This window comes from Mobula birostris, chromosome 4, assembly GCF_030028105.1.
Source record: "Mobula birostris isolate sMobBir1 chromosome 4, sMobBir1.hap1, whole genome shotgun sequence".
In the NCBI taxonomy this organism is placed as follows: domain Eukaryota; kingdom Metazoa; phylum Chordata; class Chondrichthyes; order Myliobatiformes; family Myliobatidae; genus Mobula; species Mobula birostris.
In genome coordinates, this window is record NC_092373.1 from 76,431,134 (window position 1) to 76,446,183 (window position 15,050).

At 39.0% G+C, this 15,050-nt stretch overlaps 1 long non-coding RNA gene across 1 annotated transcript in view; it reads left to right on the top strand.

The window, feature by feature from the left end:
• Nucleotides 1–7,847, top strand: part of LOC140195958 (uncharacterized) — a 155,794-nt gene extending 147,947 nt beyond the window's left edge. The window contains exon 3 of the long non-coding RNA XR_011885579.1: nucleotides 7,411–7,847. This is a non-coding gene — a long non-coding RNA (uncharacterized lncRNA). The remainder of the gene's footprint in view (nucleotides 1–7,410) is intronic.
• Nucleotides 7,848–15,050: the final 7,203 nt, after the last annotated feature.

Here is a 15,050-nt window from a genome sequence, read left to right on the forward strand (position 1 = left end):
AAAAAATAAAAAAGAGATGAGAATAGATATAGGATGGTGAGAAAATGAGGCAAGAGAGATAATAACTGGGGCGAAGGAAATCGCAGATGAACTAAATGAGTATTTTTTATCAGTCTTCACTGTGGAAGACACTAGCAGTGTGTCAGATGTTGTAGAGTGTGAGGGAAGAGAAGTGACTGTAGTTACTATTACAAGGCAGAGGTGCTCAAAAAGCTGAAAGACCTACAGGTACATAAATCACCCAGACCAGATGATCTGCACCCTAGTATTCTGAAATAGGTAGTGGTAGAGATTATGGAGGCACTAATAATGTTCTTTCAAAAATCACTGGACACTGGTATGGTGCTAGAGGACTGGAAAATTACAAATGTCACTCCACTCTTTAAGAAAGGAGGAAGGCAGCAGAAAGGGAATTATAAACCAGTTAGCCTGACCTCAGTGGTTGGGAAGATGTTGCAGTCAATTGTGGAGGATAAGGTTATGGAGTACTTGGAGACACAGGACAAGAAAGGACAAAGTCAGCATGGTTTCCTTAAGGGAAAATCTTGCCTGACGAATCTGTTGGAATTCTTTGAGGAGATTACAAGTAGGATAGATAAAGGGGATATAATGGATGTTGTATATTGAACTTTCAGAAAGCCTTTGACAAGGTGCCACACATGAGGCTGCTTACCAAATTAAGAGGCCATGGTATTATGGAAAAGTTACTGGCATGTTTAGAGCATTGGCCGATTGGTAGGAGACAGTGAGTGGGAATAAAAGGATCCTTTTCTGGTTGGCTGCCAGTGACTAGTGGTGTTCTACAGGAGTTGGTGTTGGGACCACTTCTCTTTATGCTGTATATAAATGATTTAGATGATGGAATAGATGGTGTTGTTGCCAAGTTTGCAGATGATACGAAGATTGGTGGAGGAGCGGGTAGTGTTGTGGAAACAGGTAGGCTTCAGAAGGACTTAGACAGATTAGGAGAATGGGTAAGAGAGTGACAAATGAAATACAATGTCAGAAAGTGCATTGTTATGCACTTTGGTAGTCGAAATAAATGTGCAGACTATTTTCTAAACAGGGAAAAACTCCAAAAATCTGAGATTCAAAGAGACTTGGGAGTCCTTGTGCAGAACAGCCTAAAGATTAACTTGCAGGTAGCGACAGTGGTGAGGAAGGCAAATGCAATGTTGGCATTCATTTCAAGAGGTCTAGAATACAAGAGCAGGGATTTGATGCTAAGGCTTTATAAGGCACTGCTGAGGCCTCATCTTGAGTATTGTGAACAATTTTCAGCTATTCATCTAAGAAAAGATGTGCTGGCTTTGGAGAGAGTTCAGAGGAGGTTCACAAGGATGATTCCTGAAATGAAATATTTATCATATGAGGAACTTTTGATAGCTCTCGGTCTGTACTTGCTGGAATTTAGAAGGATGATGGGTGATCTCAATGAAATCTTTCAAATATTGAAAGGCATAGACAGAGTAGATGTGGAAAGGATGTTTTCCATGATGGGGGGGTCTAGGACAAGTGGGCACAGCCTCATGATAGAGGAGTGTCCATTTAAAACAGAGATGTGGAGAAATTCCTTTAGTCAGAGAGTGGTGAATTTATGGAATTTATTACCACAGGCAGCTGTGGAGACCAGGTTGTTGAATGTATTTAAGACAGAGCTTGATCAGTTCCTGATTGGACATGGCATCAAAGGTTTTGGGGAGAAGGCCGGGCAGTGGAGCTAAGGAGGGAAAAAAGGATCAGTCATGATTGAATGGTGGAGCAGTCTCAATGGGCCAAATGGCCTAATTCTGCTCCTATATCTTATGGTCTTATGGACTGAGATGTCTTCTTGATCTCACGATCTACCTCATTATGACTTTGCATCTTATGAACTACCTACACTTTCTTTGTAATTGTAACACTTCATTTTGCATTCTTTTATTGTTTTGCTATGTACTATCTTAATGCACTGTTGAAATGAATTGATTTGTATGAACAGTATGCAAGACAAGTTTTTTTTTTAACCTCAGTACACATGACAATAATAAATCAATTTCCAATTTCCAATTTGCAAAATGATCTTTTCAATTTAAATTCAGGATCACATTTACATTCTAAATACTTCTGGAAGAATGAACTATTCGAGTAAATGAAAACTGCTGGTTTTTATAGTCCAGCATGACCTTGGAATAACATTAAATCCATTTTTTTCTTCAGTATCTGATAGAACAAATAGTCCTTGGAATTCTACAGTCTTATAATCTTTGTTTTAAAGATGCTTCCTTTTCTTAACCTTGATCCATGTCCCCTTGTGAGATTTTAGCATGATTGAAGAAGATGTGAGCAACCATCTCCTCTTAAACAACTTCATGTGTATTTGCTAAGCAAGTCATGAACATGTCCACGGTGGTCTTGCTAATGTTGTCCTCTTTCAAGACAGTTCTGAATTTGTCCCAGATAAACTTTTGCTTAAAGGTGTCAGATGCTAGCAACTAGAGGACCACCACTTCTGCTGTCATAGCAGGAAATTTGCTTTGACTTCTCAGTAGCAGCTGTTTGAAATTCAAGTGCTTTGGTTTGGATAAACATAGCCATTGCATTTTACTTAGCTTGTGATAAATCCCAGCTACCAGCTGGTGGAGAAGAAACAAGACAGATTTGAAAAGTTTTCTCTTTCATAGAGCAAAATGCATAATCCCACACAGCACAACTAGTGAAATAAAGCTATTGTATTTTAGTACATTGTATAATGATCTTAGTTCAGAGTTGGTATTGCAGAAGATTTTCTGTATTCATTCAAAGAATGTGGATATTATCATCATCAAGATTCAGATTTACTCCCTATCCCAATTTACTTTTGATCTTAAAGGAGTGACTGACCTTCTCAGAAAGCATTTAAGTCTTTCATTTAGCTCTCAGTATGGAATCAGTTAAAGGTTAAACCAGCCAAGAATAGCAGGCTTCCTAAAGGTAATTTTGAAAAGCATTTGGAGATAATTGTTGTTGATAATCACATTTTAATTCCAGGTTCGTGTAAGTAAGTGTGTTTAAATTTCCCTTCTGCATCAAATCTGCATTAATGCCCTTAGTTTTTATAATTGTTCCAAAGCAAAATTTATATTAGAATCACAAAGCGGTCCAGAAGCAGAACATTTGCAGTTGCTCTGAGAATATATAATGGTTTATGGTGTCTGTTTTATGTCCCACCCTGTGTGTTCACACAAAGATATCTTTCAACATGAGTAACTGTATAGTTTTCAAGAATAGGTTTAATAATTAAGTTATATTGGATTTCAGTCCAGAGCCATGATCCCAACTTTGCATTTTACCCAGGAATCATTTTACTGATCTTTATCGTCTGAGATCAGTAAACACTTTGTGGAGCTGGAATTCTTTCTTGTGATATAGATGTCAGGCTACCCAGACTGAAAGTCAATGGCATGTGTTCAAGAGCATTTACTGCACCTCTGTACAAAAAGTGAAAAGATAATTCTTCAGATGGAGACAAGTCCTATGTGCTAATCTAAGGTGCTTGTCTCCTGCTCTCCAATGTAGACAAGCCCAATGAGATAGACCATCTGGTTAAATGTGAGGAAAACATTCTCTCAAGGTAATCTTTTCTCTCCTTGCAAAATCAGCATGGTAAAGACACATTATTCTGGCATGGATGGAGTGCTAATGGAATGGTATTACTTAATATGAACAGGATTATTTAAAAATTTATGTTGTGATACTAGGGCTACGGTTAGGGTTCTAAACTAAATAGTAAGATGTTGTGTTTAACAGATTGGAAAATATGAATCAAATAAAAGTGAAGGAGAATTCTGGAGAGGTTACTACAGTCTCAAAGATAAACAAACTAGAAAAATATTAGAAAGGGATAATATTTTAACTTCAGGCAACATGGAGACAAATTTGAGATGAGGGGTGAATACAGGACTGAAGCTGTTATATTTGAAAGCACACAGTATAGAAAATAATGTAGGTGGGTTTTTACACAGTTAGAAATTGGCAAGTATGACATTGTAGACATCACAGAATTGTGGCTGAGAGAAGATCGCAGCTGGGACCTAAACATCCAAGGATACACATTCTATTAAAAAGACAAGCAGGTGGCAGAGGGGGATGGAATGGCTCTGTTGGTTAGAGCCAGAAGCGAAATAGAATCAGGAGTTGTAGAATCCTTGTGGGTTGATTTAAGAAACTGCAAGGGTGAAAAAGACCCTGATGGGAGTTATATACAGGACACTGAATACTAGTCAGGATGAGGATACATATTACAATGGGAGACAGAAAAGGCATATAAGAAAAACAACATTACATGGTGGTCATGGTGGATTTGGATATGCAGGTAGACTGGGGAAATCAGGTTGGGCCTGGATCACAATATAAGAAATTTGAAGAATACCTATGAGGTGGCTTTTTAGAGCAGCTTGTGGTTGAGCACACTAAGGAAAAGGCAATTCTGGATTTAATGTTGTGCAATGAACCAGAATTGATTAGGGAGCTAAAGCTAAAGAAACCCTTAAGATGCAGTGATTGTAATATGATCAAATTCACCCTGCAGTTTGAGAGGAACATAAAATTGGATGCTTCGGTACTGCAGTTGAGCAAAGGTAGCTCCAGTTGATTGAGAGAGGAACTGACCAAAGTTGATTGGAAGGGGACACAAGCAGGAATGACATTTGAACAGCACTGGGTTCAGTTTCTGTGAGTAGTTCAGAAGACACAGGATCAATAGATCCCAAGAAGAGGAAGCATTCTGAAGGGAGAATAAGCTAACAGTGGCTGACAAGGGGAGTCAAAGACAGAATAAAGGTGAAAAGGAAGGCAGACCATATTGCTAAAAACTAGTGGGAAGCTAGAGGTTTGGGAAGCTTTCAAAATTCAACAGAAGACAATTAAGAAAGCAATAAGGGAAAAAAGATGAAATATGAACAACGATGCCAATTGTTTTTTTTTCAGATTTAGAAAGAGTAGAAGAGGAGCAAGAGTGGATATTGATCTATTGGAAAGTTACACTAGACAGGCATAATTGGGGAATAAAGGAAAGGCAGACAAACTGAAAAGATATTTTGCATCAGTCGAATTCCATCAGTGTGGAAATTTGAGAGAGTCACGGGGCAAAAGTGAGTTTGTGGTTATTAATAAGGAGAAGGTGCTTGGGAAGCTGAGTGGTCTGAAGGTAATTAAATCATCTGGACCAGGCAGACTACGCCCCAGGGGTCTGAAAGAGGCAGCTGAAGAGATTGTGGAGGCCTTTCAAGAATCACTAGATTCTGGAATGGTTCTGGAGGACTGGAAAATTAAAAATGTCACTCCACTCTTGAAGAAGGGAGGGAGGCAGAAGAAAGGAAATTAGAAGCCAATTAGCCTGATTTCAGTGGTTGGGAGGATGTTGGAGTCCATTATACAGGATGAGGTTTCAGAGGCACATGATAAAATAGGCCAAATTCCACAGAGTTTCCATCAGAAAAAATCTTGCCTGATAAATTTGTTGGAGTTCTTTAAGGAAAATGCAGGCAGGATAGACAAAGGAGAGTCAGTTGTTGTTGTTTGCTTGGATTTTCAGAAGGCTATTGACAATGTGCCACACATGAGGCTGCTTAGCAAGTGCCCATGATATTACATGGATAGAAATTTTTTTGACTCACAGAAGGCAAAGCGTTGAAATAATGGTACCTTATTTGTAGGCTGCCAGTGACTGGTTATGTTCTACATGAATTGGTGATGGAACCACTTCTTTTCACATTATATGTCAAATGATTTGGATGACAGAATTGACGTCTTTGTGGCCAAGTTTGCAGATGATACAAAGAGCAGGTCAAGTTAAAGAAACGGAGTCTGCGAAAGGATTTGGATAGGTTGGGAGAATGGGCAAAGAGCTGATGGATGGAATGCAATGTAGGGGAAGTGTGTGATGGATGAACTTTGGTAGAAGGAATAAGAACATCAGCTATTTTCCAAATGTGTAGAGAATGCAAAAATCAGAGATGGAAAGTGATTTTGGATCCTCCTGCAGAATTATCTAAAGCTTACTAATACTGAGGCTTTATAAGGCATTGTTCAGAACCCACTTGGGGGATAATGAGCAACACACATCAAAGTTGCTGGTGAACGCAGCAGGCCAGGCAGCATCTCTAGGAAGAGGTACAGTTGACGTTTCAGGCCGAGACCCTTTGACAGGACTAACTGAAGGAAGAGTTAGTAAGAGATTTGAAAGTGGAAGGGGGAGGGGGAGATCCAAAATGATAGAAGAAGACAGGAGGGGGAGGGATGGAGCCAAGAGCTGGACAGGTGATTGGCAAAGGGGATATGAGAGGATCATGGGACAGGAGGCCCGGGGAGAAAGACAAGGGGGGGGGAATCCAGAGGATGGGCAAGGGGTATAGTCAGAGGGACAGAGGGAGAAAAAGCAGAGAGAGAGAAAGAATGTGTGTATAAAAATAAATAACGGATGGGGTGCGAGGGGGAGGTGGGGCATTAGTGGAAGTTAGAGAAGTCAATGTTCACGCCATCAGGTTGGAGGCTACCCAGACAGAATATAAGGTGTTGTTCCTCCAACCTGAGTGTGGCTTCATCTTTACAGTAGAGGAGGCCGTGGATAGACATTGTTGTTTGGGGGACTGTGAGCAGTTTTGGGTGCCATATCTAGAGAAGGATGTGCTGGTATTGGACAGGGTCCAGAGGAGGTTTATGAGAATGTTGTTGGTGATGAAAGAATTAACTTATAAGGAATATTTGATGACTCTGAGACTGCGCTTGCTGGAGTTTAGTAGGATGAAGGGCAGATCTCATTAAAACCTATAGAATATTGAAAGGCCTGGATAGAGTGGACACATAGGGGATGTTTCCAGCACAGGGAGAGACTCTAGGACCGGTGGGAGGAACCTCAGATTAAAAGGATGTCCCTTTAAAACAGAAATGAGCAAGAACTTCTTTAACTTTAACTTGTAATGCATGAGTGCCCAATGCCACATAACAATTAAAGGAGCCAATGCAAACCCTAAGTAGAACGTAATCATCAGTGCAGTTATTTGCAAAATACACTTTTAACTTCTGCATCTGAAACCTGTGCTACACCATTCAGATTCCTGACGATGTGTAACGTGCTCTTCTTCATTCCTTTTCTGTCATGGTTTATGTATGAGTGGTTTCTTTTCTGTCAAGCTCAGTGGACTTAAGAGTTCAAAAGGTAAGCAGGGTTGATTCACTTGAAGTACACCCAGAAGTCTGTCTTTCTGGCATTTACAAGTAACTCCTCCTTAATGGGCAAACAGCCAACAGTAGCTTAATGTTAATCAACTGAAAGTACCATGAACTTGAGTACACTTGCAGTCTTCATCTACAGGTGCTCCATTTTTCATATGCAAGTCATTGGAAAGTTTTCAGTATGATATTGATAAGATGTTATCATTTCTATTACAGACTGTTTGTCATACTCTGGACTTTACTGGAGGTTATTAGAATCAGCGCATTCTCACTTTGAATGTTAATTCTAAGAGATTTGGCACTGCTCCTGAACATCATATACTATGATCCTTTGATGACGAAGATGCAACCAGGCAAAGTCTCAACCAAAAGTGCTAACATTCTTCCACCTCCCCCACCCCACAGATGCTTGATCTGATGAATTTCTAAACTTTGTTTGTTTAGAATTGTTTTTTTGGTCTGACCTGAAGAATTTCTGAACTTTGAATAAACTTTGTTCATTGCTCTAAATTCCAGCTTCTGCAGATTGTTGTAGTCAATTACTTTATACAATGCATTATAAGATGCCATGAGAAAATAGCCTTGCCCAGAAAACTGGCCCCATTCAAGGAACAAATTTGGTGAGCTTCTGCTACATGCAAGTATACTTAATTTTGACAACTAACCTTTTTGTGTGTGGTGCAACAACACATATAGGCAAGCCTTCAAAGATTTTACCTGTATTATTTTCAGTCTATTGGCAATCTGGTTTGCTAATTCTTAATAGCAAATACTCTGTGTTTTAATTTTAATACTTCAGCTTGTTATAATTATATTACTCACCAGAGGTGGATTAAACACCTCAATTAATAAAACATTTTCAGCAGCTTATTAAAAGTACACAAAATTCCTTTTTGTAGATTGGTTGTTGATATTGCTGGCAATTCTGCCATTGATTGTCCAAGCAAAATTACTCCTACCCTGAAAAGCTAGTGAAGAGTCACTCACTTTGGTGGGTCTGGGTGGAACAGGATAAAAATGGTAGATGAAGGCCTCTTGGTTGTTTTGCTAACCTTGACTTTCTAAATACACAACAGCTGCCACTTGTAAGATCAAAAACGGTTGTAATTAAACTTCCAAATACATTGCTTTGTGTAGTTTCTGGTCATAAAAGGAAGTCAGTCTTTAGTTCTTAAAATGTAAATGGAAAGCAGTAATCATCTCAACATTAAAAAAAAACACTCTATAGAACAGCTTTGAAAATAGCTCTGTATAAAGAAGACACTCTGAGGAAAGTCACTACTCCTGCTTTACTACTCAAAGATGCAGTATGAGACAATGGCCTGTTTAATTTGGGTTGGATCAAAGAGACAAGTCTTTTTTCCCAGTCCTGGTGAAGGGTCTCGGTGCAAAATGTTAACTGCACTGTTTCCCATAGATGCTGCCTGGCCTGCTGAGTTCCTCCAGCATTCTGTGTGTAGCTTAGATTTCCAGCATCTGCAGATATTCTCTTGTTTGAGCTGACTCTTAAGTTGCTTAGTTCAGAAAAGCTTGCAGAACTGATGTGTTTATGGTTCGAAGGATTTTATGTACTCAGAAAAGTTTGCTTTACAGCATTAATCAAGAACTATATCTCCAAGGGTTGTCTTTAGATCATTTGTGTTAAAAGCATATCTGAGGAAATATCACATGTCTGTGAAGTCACTCAAGTGGTAGAAAATGTAGAGAACAGTTCAGGCTTATTAGAAATGGGGTAAGGAACACCAAGAAGAAATATGGAAAAAAAACAGGATGAATGAAATTCCATTCGTTCAGCTTTGGTTTCTGCGATGGACGACTTGTTCTTCTGAATCATGGTATGTCTTTTTAGTTTATAAGAATTGTTTGTGTGTTTTGGAAATTGTTAATGATCTATCCTTTGAGTTAAAAATTCATTTGTCCTTTGTGTTTTAGCAGTGCTTTATACTTAATGCTTTGTGCTTTGTGTTTTAGAAATGGTTTGTGATTTGGAAATGTTTAAGATGTAAAATCCTCTTTGAGTTTTAAATGTGTTTTAAGAGTGTTGTATGGATTTAAGCATGTATCTCTGAAAATAAATGAACCATGTTTTAAATTACTTTTTTAGCTGGAAGTATATTCTCCTTGGTAGGGAGACGGAACCCACTGCTCGAATAGTGGGAATTGCCAGCTAAGTTCGCTGTGGAGAATAAGCAGGGAAGTAAACTAGTCTTTAAAGATTGGGTAATTATAGATAATCTCCCTTTAGTGAGAGTACTCATGGCTCACACTCATACTCATATGAGAAAGGGCTTGAGGTCTTCATTTGAGATTAGAACTTCACAGTCAGCAAACCCATTACTGTCACAGTTAAAACAGAGATGAGTTTTTATTGAAAAAGGCTCATTTGCAATGAACTCAAGGTACAAGGCACTACCATCACAGACCTTATCAACAAGAATGTTGAGTACTGTATACCAAAGGGGACAATCTGGGTGTCCCCAAATTGGAAACCATGAACGTACTGGGAGATCCACTCACTTTATGAAGTCCTGGTCTGTAGTATTCTAATCTGGTGCTACTGAACTTTATTGAAATCAAGATACAGGTATAACCTCTGTAAAGCCATCAGAGATGTTAAGACACAGTACCAGTCCAAAAGCAAGTCTCAGTCCAGCTGTCAGCTGTGCCAGGGCCAACGCACGAAAACGTGTTACAAAATAAAGTTGGGCGGCATTGCCGAAAATAGCACATCGTTTCCCAATGAGCTTAACACATTCTATGCATATTTTGAACAGAAGGAAATGGGTCTGTGACTATCCACCCTGATAGTCTCCTGTGCATCTGAATCTACAGTCATCATTGCAGACATAAGATCAATCTTCTGGAGGGTGAACCCGTGAAAGTGGCAATCCCAGATGATCTCCCCGGCCATAAGTGATGATACACATCACCTCCAGCTTTCCAGATAACCTTGAACCACTGCAATTTACCAACCACTGAAACAGGTCTATGGTGGATGCCATTTCCCTGGTCCTACACTCATCCCTGAAGCATCTGGACAGTAAGGACATTTGCAATATGTCAGGCTATTGCTTACTGACTACATTTCTGCCTCCGCGCTATTATTCGAAGCAAACTCTTCATCAAACTCCAGACCCCAACTGAATCCTTGACTTTCTGACCAACAGACAGCTATCAGTAAAGATAGGCAGCTAGATCTTGGCCACAATTATTCTAAACACTGGAGCTCCACAAGGTTGCGTTGTCGGCCCCCTATTCTACTCTCTGTGCACTCATGATTGCATGGCCAGATTCTGATTTAACTCCATTTACAAGTTTGCAGTTAATGCCACAGTAGTAGCACATCACAAATAATGATAAGTTGGAGCACAGGAAGCTAAGGAAATTCAGTAGGTCCCCATTGTCTTTGACCAATTTTTATTGCTGCTCTGTCTGGGTGCATTACAACTTGGTATCTTCTGATCCCATGTCACTTCTTTCTAAGGATTTAATTTCACTTTTTACCAACAGAGTCACCCCTGCTTATCTGCCCGTCCTTTCAATATAATGTGTATTCTTGGATATTAAGATTCCAGTTATGATCTTATTTCAACCATGACTATGTGATGCCCACCATGTCATACCTGCAAACATCTAACTGCACTACAAGATCGCCAACCATATTTCGTAGACTATGGTACGTTCAATGTAACTACTTCAATCCTGCATTCAACCACTCTTCTTTTTCATTTTGTCTTCATATTGTCTGAAGTTAGATTCTGATCCTTTTCTAAGCTTTTATCTTATTCTTTGCATCAGTCTTCACTGTGGATGACACCAGCAGTATGGTGGATAGGTGTCAGGGGACATGAAATGTGTGAAGTTAGCATCACTAGGGAGAAGGTTCTTGGGAAACTGAAAGGTCTGAAGGTAGATAAGTCACCTGGTGTACACCCTAGAGTTCTGAAAGAGGTGGATGAAGATACTGTGCAGGTATATGTCAAGAATCATTAGATTCTGGAATGGTTCTGGAAGACTACAACGTTGCAAATTTCACTCCACTCTTCTAGAAGGGAGAGAGGCAGAAGCAAGGAAACTATAGGCCAGTTAGTCTGACTTCAGTGATTGGAAAGATGTTGGAGTCGACTATTAAGGATGAGGTCCCAGGGTACATGGAGGCACATGATAAAATAGGCCACAATCAGCATGGTTTTCTCGAGGGAAAATCTTGCCTGAGAAATCTGTTGGAATTCTTTGAAGAAGTCACAAGCAAATAGACAATGGAGAATTGGTTGATGTTGTGTACTTGATTTTCAGAAGGCCTTTGACAAGGGGCGAGACAAGCTACAAGTGAATGGTATTACTGGAAAGATTCTAGCATGGATAAAGCAGTGGCTGATTGGCAGGAGGCAAGGAGTGGTAATAAAGGGAGCCTATTCCAACTGTTGGTGTTGGTGACTAGTGGTGTTCCACAGGGGTATATGTTGGGACTGATTCTTTTTACATTATATGTCAATGATTTGGATAATGGATTTAATGGCTTTGTTGCAAAGTTTGCAGGTTATATGAAGATAGGTGGTGGGGCAGGTAGTTTTGAGGAAGTAGGGGTGCTACAGAAGGGGTTAGACAAATTAGGAGAATGGGCAAAGAAATGGCGGATGAAATATGCTGTCGGGAGGGGTATGGTCATGCACTTTGGTAGAAGAAATGAAAGAGTTGACTATTTTCTAAATTGAGAGAAAATGCAAAAAACAGATGCAAAAGGACTTGGGAGTCCTTGTGGAGGTTAATTTGCAGGTTGAGCCTATGGTGAGGAAGGCAAATGCAGCATTAGCATTCATTTCAATAGGACAATAATATGAAAGCAAGGATGTAATGTTGAAACTTTATAAAGCACTGGTGAGACCTCACTTGGAATATGTGAACAGGTTTGAGCCCCTTATCTTAGAAAGGATATGATGGAGAGGGTTCAAAGGCAGTTCATGAAAATGATTCCAGGATTGAAAAACTTGTCATATGAAGAGCTTTTGATGGCTGAGCACTTGTATTCACTGGAATTCAGAAGGGATGACCTCACTGAGAGCTATTGAATGGTGAAAGACCTTGATAGAGTGGATGTGGAGAGGATGTTCCCTATGGTGGGAGAGTCTAAGACCAGATGACTCAGCCTCAGAATAGAGGGACACCCTTTTAGAATGGAGATGAGGAATAATTTCTTTAGCTGGAGAGTGGTGAATCTGTGGAATTCTTTGCCACTGGCAGCAGTGGAGGCCACGTTTTTGTGTATATTTAAGGCAGAGGTTGATAGCTTCTTGATTGGTCAGGGCATGAAGGGATACAGGATGAAGGCAGAAGACTGGGGCTGAGAGGAAAATTGGCTCAGTGATGATGAAATGGTAGAGCAGACTCAATCGGCCAAATAGCCTATTCTGCTCCTTTATCTTATGGTCTTATTGTCTTTATTCTGGAGTCTTTGCTAACCTCTCTTGCACTCTCCTTCCCTTTTACTTTATCTCTACATTTCCAAACTGTTGAATCTAACTAATCTAGTTTAAAGTTCCATCCACAGCCCCATTTATGGCAGAACCCTGGTCCCAGCATGGAACAGCTTTCTCCTTCCCCAGTGCTGGTGCCAATGTCCCATGAATACAAACCTACTTCTTCCACACCAATGAATGAGCCACACATTTAGCTCTAATCTTACTATATCCTGTACCAATTTTCATGTGGCTCATGTAACAATCCAGTGATAATTACTGGTTTGGTCCTTCAGCAGGATCAGTGAAGGATCTTGGGCCGAGATGTTGACTGCTTAATCTTCTCTGTAGTTGTTACCTAACTTGCTGAGTTACTCTAGCATTTTGTGTGTGTGTGTGTGTGTGTTGCTCTGGGCTTCCAGCAACTGCAGAAACTCTTGTGTATCTGATTAAATTTGCCTGTTTGGGAGCCTGCAACAATATTCAAAAATCTTGAATCATCTGTAAGGTGTAATTCATATGTGTGATTAATTGTATAGCTTGAGAATTTTCATTATTACCACAATCAAAATAACAGGCATGCTCAGAATTGTACAGTCTTAAAAGGAGCAGTATTCTTAAAGAGGAAAATGTGCTTATATTGCACAATTATAGCATAACATATTAACTCTGCTTGCTTGGTTACGTGCTTATCACACTCAACGTGAACAACTTCCCTAGTTTGTAATGGCATCGATTTGAAAACTAAGTGTTTCTGATTTGCCTTCATACTGATCTTATTGGCTTTGTTATGTCGATCTGATTGCATTTCTTGTATTCCTGAAATACGTGTAGGCGTTCAAAAATAACTATGGTGAGTTGCATTTCCACTGTTGGATACTGTGTTGTTTTGTTGCTTCAGAAAAAGTGTTAAAATTGGTAGTTTGATAACTTTTTTTCCCATGTGAGCAGTACACAGTTGATGATTTTCTCTAGTGTCTATATGCACCTCTCCATTTCAAAATTTAAATGTTTTTTTACATTAATTTTCCTGGGCCCAGGAAGAGCTGACAAGACCAGTGGTTACTGTCTATCCTTAATTGCTGTACATAAAATGGTTGTTGGCCTCATTCTTGAAAAGCTGCAGTTTATCTGTTGGAAAAATACTTCCAGAATGTTGTAGGGTGGGTGCTTTAAAAATTTAGACCTCATGATGTATTCTGAAAGCAATTAATTTAACAAGTATATTCACAAGAGTTATAAAAATCTCATGTTTCCTTTTATTAACTGAACTTAATTTTTGGATTGCATTAGCCATTGTCAAGTTATTGATTAGTCATTTAAACAGTTTCAGAAATTAATAGACAGTGATTATAATTAACTTGAAAGTAGAATTGATTTTAATTCAGCATCTGACTACATTAAGTACTGTTGCAGAAACGTATCCTCAGTTTTATGCAATATCTGATAACTACTTGGATTCCTTTATTCTGTTTATTCATAAAAACCTTTGAAGGCACCAAATCTGTTTTATTTGTGTTTATAAATACTTGGGGGATTTTAAGATGATACCTTAAATTAGATAGGTGTCTGTAATTAATACTTCGGTGGTTTGTTAGACATCCTCACCCCATTTAATGAAAACCTACTTATCTCTCATGGATATTAAAACCAACAGTAAGTTGTATTTCTGTCAATATGGCATGAACAGATATAAATTACTAGTGATAGTTAAGATTTTTTTAACTTTGTTCATCTACATACTAAGAGCAAAGTATATATAAAGAAAAAGAAATAGATTGCAATAATTGGAAGTTTCATTGGCACTTTGAAATGAATGCACACAACAAATGGAAAGATTAGAGGATGTGTTTTTCAAGAAAATTCTGCAAAAAAAAAAACACATTTCCCACACAGCTCAATCTCAATGATAATCTTAGGAGATACAACCAGGTTCATTGATGTCCGTGAAAAAATATGATAAAAATCAGCACGTCAGTTTTATATTTTATTTGATATTATGTAGTCTTCATTTGGTTTTCTTTCATGGCTCATAGAAAAGGTAATTTATTTTACACCTTTCCAGTAAATGGAACTCCGCCCAGGTGTTTAGTGCAAATGGTCATTCCTTCACCAATTTTGTCAGCAAGCACCAATGATCCAACTTCCCATCAACATTTTCCCCTGCTTTTTGCTCACTCTGCAATAAATATATCGAAAACCTTTGGATATAGGGAAACCAACAAGATGTCAGATATAAATCTTTGTCCATAATGAAGCTGGTCAATTGCCTTATACTGCAGGTGCTGCTGCTTGTTTTGCTGCCTATTGAAATGGAAGATCTAAAACCAGCTTTGTTTGTAACTTCAGCTATGAAATACAACATTAATTTCTATTACAGAGCAGGTCCATTGTCATCCA